The sequence below is a fragment of the Suncus etruscus genome, assembly GCF_024139225.1.
Source record: "Suncus etruscus isolate mSunEtr1 chromosome X unlocalized genomic scaffold, mSunEtr1.pri.cur SUPER_X_unloc_5, whole genome shotgun sequence".
NCBI lineage: Eukaryota > Metazoa > Chordata > Mammalia > Eulipotyphla > Soricidae > Suncus > Suncus etruscus.
Genome location: NW_026060325.1, coordinates 480,810 through 486,069, shown reverse-complemented (window position 1 = coordinate 486,069; position 5,260 = coordinate 480,810). Strand labels below are relative to the sequence as shown.

Below are 5,260 nucleotides of genomic sequence, written 5' to 3'. Positions count from 1 at the left end.
TTTTTTTTTCCTCTTTCCAGCCTGCAAAGGGAATGACGCCAGACAGCGACTGCGTAAAAAAAGGCTTCTGCGCTCTTGGAGAAGGGCGCGCGCCATGCCCAAAGCCAACGCGCACCGTGCGCTCTTTCTCCCCATCTCTCCCCGTTTTGGGGGGGTTCCCTCCGGCTTCTGTTACCTGGACGCGCGCTTCCGACAGCCCCAAGCGCTGGCTGAGTTCCTCCACGCATAAAGGCGTCCGGGTAGTGGGTCTCGTCGAAGAGACGTTCCATTCGTTGAGTTGTTCTAGCGTGAAGTTGGTGCGACTGCGTCTCTGCTTCATTCGCTCGTCTGCCCGTCCTCGTCTTCGGATTTCACGTCGTCTCTCTGCTTCTCGTAAAGGCCTGCGGGGGCGGGACAGGGCCTTGGGTGAGTGGGCGAAGCCCCTTTTACGCACACCACACAGAGAGACACACAGAGACACACACAAGACGCAGGAGAAGGCGAGCCCGCTCCTAGGCGCGCAGAAGCGCCAGGGCGCAGGGGGCGCGGGGCGCGCTCTGAACCCCGAAAACGCACAGCGGCCCCGACTTTAATTCAGGCCTAAGCTACGTAACCTCTCTGGTGTTTTGGAAAAATAATAATTAATTCCCGAGCTGCGCGCACCCACAATTTTTCTGGACCTCGCCTCGCGTCGCCCCCAAGTCTCCAAACTCATTTTTTTTTTTGCGCTTGGAGACTTGTGGCAGAAAGAAAGAAAGAAAGAAAGAAAGAAAGAAAAAAGAAAGAAAGAAAGAAAGAAAAGAAGGAAAGAAAGAAAGAAAGAAAGAAAGAAGAAAGGAAGAAGGAAGGAAGGAAGAAGGAAGAAGGAGGAAGGAAGGAAGGAAGGAAGGAAGGAAGGAAGGAAGAAAAAAGAAAGAAAGAAAGAAAGAAAGAAAGAAAGAAAGAAAGAAAGAAAGAAAGAAAGAAAGAAAGAAAGAAAGAAAAGAAAGAAAGAAAAAGAAAGAAAGAAAGAGAAAAAATGTCTCTTGCTCTGGCTCAATATGTGTTTTATATTATTATTATTATTTTTGGTTAAGGCTAAGGATTTTAGGTAGAATGGGTTGGGGGCTTTGGGGGGGGTCCCCCCAAGAGACAGATAATTTGGAATTAAGTCTGGCAGCGTCAAATATTCTCCTCACCGGGTGTAGGCCCAGGGATCGACTTGTTTCTTGTTCCTGAGCTCTTGTGGAGAAAAAAAAAAAGATGAAGGGAGAAGTTGGGTGGGTGGGCTGGACTCCCCAATATCAGAGAGAGAGAGACACACACACAGAGACACAGAGACACAGAGAGAGACAGCATAAGGCTGAAGGGCGAGTCTTTAGAAAACGACCTGCAAACGAAGTCACTCTTTTCCAACACTAGCAGAAAAGCTTTCCGCAACCGTCCCCCCCCCAAAAAAAATTTCAGCGAGTTTTTGCCCCCCTTATCCTTAAACTCGGGTGCAAATCCGGTCTGGGCAGGCAGGGCCCTCCTCTTCCTCCCCCGTGTCACCCCCAAAGTGACAAGAACACGCAAGGCCCTCAAGGACACGGAGAGGAGAAAGAGAGGCATCTGAGAAGACGCCGTGGAGAAACTTGGTGGAGATGGCTGAGAACTGACCTCTCTTAAAGGAGAAGGGAATCCTTCATGGAGAGATTTGGGGGGGCCCTGACAGACCCTCCCCACGCCTAGATGTTCCCCCACTTTCTGTCACCCCCTCACAGAACCATTTCCGAACTTTTGGGCCCTCAGGATCCGACCTAAAACCTAAAACGCCCAATATCTACCCCATTCGCTAATACTGTCTCTCTTTCTCTCTCTCTCTCTCTTTCTCTCTCTCTCCCTCATTCCCTCCATCCTGCATATCAGTCTTGAGGGGCTTTAATGTTTCTGGTAAAGCCCCGTGAACCCAAATAGTCACATATCGAGCGGCTTTTTGGGGCAAAAAGACGGGAAAGCCAGATTCTTGCGTCCTATACTGCTCAGCATGAAAAATATCTTCATTGTTGTTATTTGGGTTTTTCTTTTTTTTGGGGGGGGACACATTTCTACCCACACCCCAGCTTTCTTGTCCAGGCCTGTCTGGTACTAGCTCGTAACGGAACCAGAGTTCTTAATGGACCCGGAGCGTCGCCCCAAATGCGCTCCAAAGCGCCAAAGCTATTTATTTAGGCCCCTGGAGAAATCAACTTCCTGGCGCTCAGAAACTGGGTGTGGACGCTGGTTGAAATTGGGGGGAAGAAGCCCCCTCGGCACGGCCCCCTCCAGGCTCGCACGACCCTGTCTCGGCGGCTACACCGCGTCTGTAAAGGGTTTTTACGCAGTGGAGACGCGTGCGCTCGACCCGGGGTGCCGCCGCGCGCGCGCAAGAGCGCGCAAGGAGAAGGCCCAGACGTGGCGTGTTTTTGCGCCCCGAAACCTCCAAGAAAAACCCGCACGAGGCTTATATCTCGGTTCCTGGACGTCTTGCGCCCACGGAGTTCGAATCTTGGGGTTCAAGGTAAGATCTTGCTCCGAGGAAAACCGGGTGGACGAAAGGTTGGGGCGACCGGAGACTGAAAGGGCTTTTGGCTAGCTAGCTTCGTTCTGGGCGGGTTTTGGGGAGATGGGTGAGGTCGAACCCCCAAATCCGAGAGGTTCTGAAGCCCTGGAGGTGCGTGCCGCCAACCCGCAGAGAGAGTGAGAGATAGAGAGAAAAAAGAGAGAGATAGAGAGAGAGATATCCCCCTATGTCTCCCCTTCGCGTCTCCACGCGCGCCCTGTCTGTCTCTTTCATCCAAAACCAAACGAATCCGGTTCCGAAGGGTCTGGAGCGCCAGGACTGGCTGCAAAGACGGGGTTAGGGCTTCCTAGGGATACCCGAGGCCTCCCCCCCAAAAGAAACAGAGCGAGAAAGAGAGAGAGATATCCTCCTATGTCTCCCTTTCGCGTCTCCACGCGCGCCCAGTCTGTGTCTGTCTCTTTCATCCAAAACCAAACGAATCCGGTTCCGAAGGGTCTGGAGCTCCAGGACTGGCTGCAAAGACGGGGTTCGGGCTTCCTAGGGATACCCGAGGCCTCCCCCCCAAAAATACAGAGCGAGCGAGAGAGAGAGAGGTCCCCCTCTGTCTCCCTTTCGCGTCTCCACGCGCGCCCAGTCTGTCTCTTTCATCCAAAACCAAACGAATCCGGTTCCGAAGGGTCTGGAGCGCCAGGACTGGCTGCAAAGACGGGGTTCGGGTCTCCTAGGGATACCCGAGGCCTCTCCCAAAAAAAAAAAAAACAACAGCGCGCTCCGCTCTCGGTTTTACCTTCCGCCACTCTCCCGTTGCCAAAATCTTTGAGTTTCTCCTTGTCGCCTTCCACGTGGTCTTTGAACAAAAGTCCTTGGCAATGGACGACCCCCTCGGCGATGTCCTGCAGGCTCGGGTCCGAGCCGTCCAGATCCCGGGAGCGAACCAAACCGCTCTCCAAAACTTCCCGGTACGTGATGGAATCTTTCTTGGAGACGCCGCCACCACCACCTCCTCCTCCCGGCGCCGCCGCCTCCTCCGCCGCCTCCACAACCCTCCTTGCTTTTCTGGTCGAAAGATTTGGACACGAAAGCCGTCAGTTCCTCCATCGCGCCGTGGGGCGCCGAGGGGTCCGTGGGGAGGGACCCGGCAGGCCGGGGAGCCCCTCCGAAGGGCTTCGTGTTTCCCAGCGCGCGCGCAACCGCGCGCAATGGATAACGACGACTGTCTCTGGCGCCGAGGCGGATCCGACCCGCTGGTGGTTCTACGTTTCCAGCGGAGGCCTCGGGTATATATAGATACCCCCGCCAGAACAGCCCTCCCCCACCCCCGAACCCCCCCCCCGCGCCCCCTTCCCGTGCGCTCCGGCTGCGGCAATTACGCACCGTGCGCTCCGGGCCACCTCCCCCTCGCCTCTCCTCTCCAACGCCTTTCGGACGTCTCGGCGCCGTTGGGTGCGCCGGGCTGAGGCTGAGGTGAGGACGTTAGTTTAGAAGGCGGGGGGTGGGGGGGGAAGAGACACAGAGATAGAGAGAGACAGAGAGAGAGGAGGGAAGAGAGAGAGAGAAGAGAGAGAGAGAGAGAGAGAGAGAGAGAGAAGAGAGAGAGGGAAGGAGGACAGAGAGGGAGGGAGAGAGAGAGGAGAGAGAGACAGAGACAGAGAGTGAGCGAGTGAGACAGACAGAGACAGAGAGAGAGGAAGAGACAGAGAGAGGAGAGAGAGACAGAGAGCGAGCAAGACAGACAGAGACAGAGAGAAGGAGGGAAGGAGGGACAGAGAGGGAGGGAGAGAGAGGAGAGAGAGAAAAGGGAGAGAGACAGAGACAGAGAGAGGGAGAGACAAGAGAGGAGAGACAGCAGAGAGAGAAGAAGACAGAAAGAGCGAGCGAGACAGAGAGAGACAGAGAGGGAGAGGGAGAGACAGAGAGAAGGGAAGGAGGGAAGGAGGGACAGAGAGGGAGGGATAGAGAGAGAGGAGAGACAGAGAGACAGAGAGAGTTAGCGAGCTAGACAGAGAGACAGAGAGGGAGAGACAGAGAAAGAGGGAGAGACAGAAGAGAGACAGAGAGACAGAGAGAGCGAGACAGAGAGAGAAAGAGAGCGTTCGCCTCTGCGCCCCGGACTCAGGCTCCGGAGTCTCCCCAAAACAGGTATCGGCGGGCGTTCTCTCTCTCTCTCTCTCTCTCTCTCTCCTCTCTCTCTCTCTCTCTCTCTCTCTCTCTCTCTCCTCTCTATCTCTATCATCTCTCTGTCTCCCTTCTATGCCCCGTTTCTCTGTCTCCCTCTGTCTCTGACTCTGTGTCTCTCTCTGCCTCTCTGCCTCTGTCTGTCTCTCTCTTTCTCTTTCTCTTTCTCTGTCTCTGTCTCTGTCTCTCTCTCTCTGTCTCTGTCTGTCTCTCTCTGTCTCCCTCTGTCTCTGTCTCTCTGTCTCTGTCTCTCGGGACTTGAAGGGGCGGCCAGAAGCTCCCGGCCGGCCGCGCCCCGTCTCCGCGCTTTTCCCTCTCCAAGGGCGCGCGCGGAGCGAGGAACGGGCCAGCGCTGGAGACGGCGACGCGAGACGCCCCAGAAACATTTGGGGGGGGTGGGGGACCCCCAAAATGCGGTCGTGTGGGGTCCCCGGAAGGAGAAACGGTGGCTGACCTGACGTCCTCGGAGTGGACTGTCCAGGCGCTTCTCAAAAAGCCAGGGGGGTCCCCCAAAAAGAACCCTAAAAATCTCCCCCAAACCCATCGGCTTTGCGCACGGTTTGGTTTTTGGGGGGTTTGGGTTTC

At 55.4% G+C, this 5,260-nt stretch overlaps 1 pseudogene; it reads right to left on the bottom strand.

Moving 5' to 3' along the window:
* LOC126000643 (short stature homeobox protein-like) overlaps nucleotides 1–3,598 on the bottom strand; it is a 5,392-nt pseudogene extending 1,794 nt beyond the window's left edge.
* Nucleotides 3,599–5,260: the final 1,662 nt, after the last annotated feature.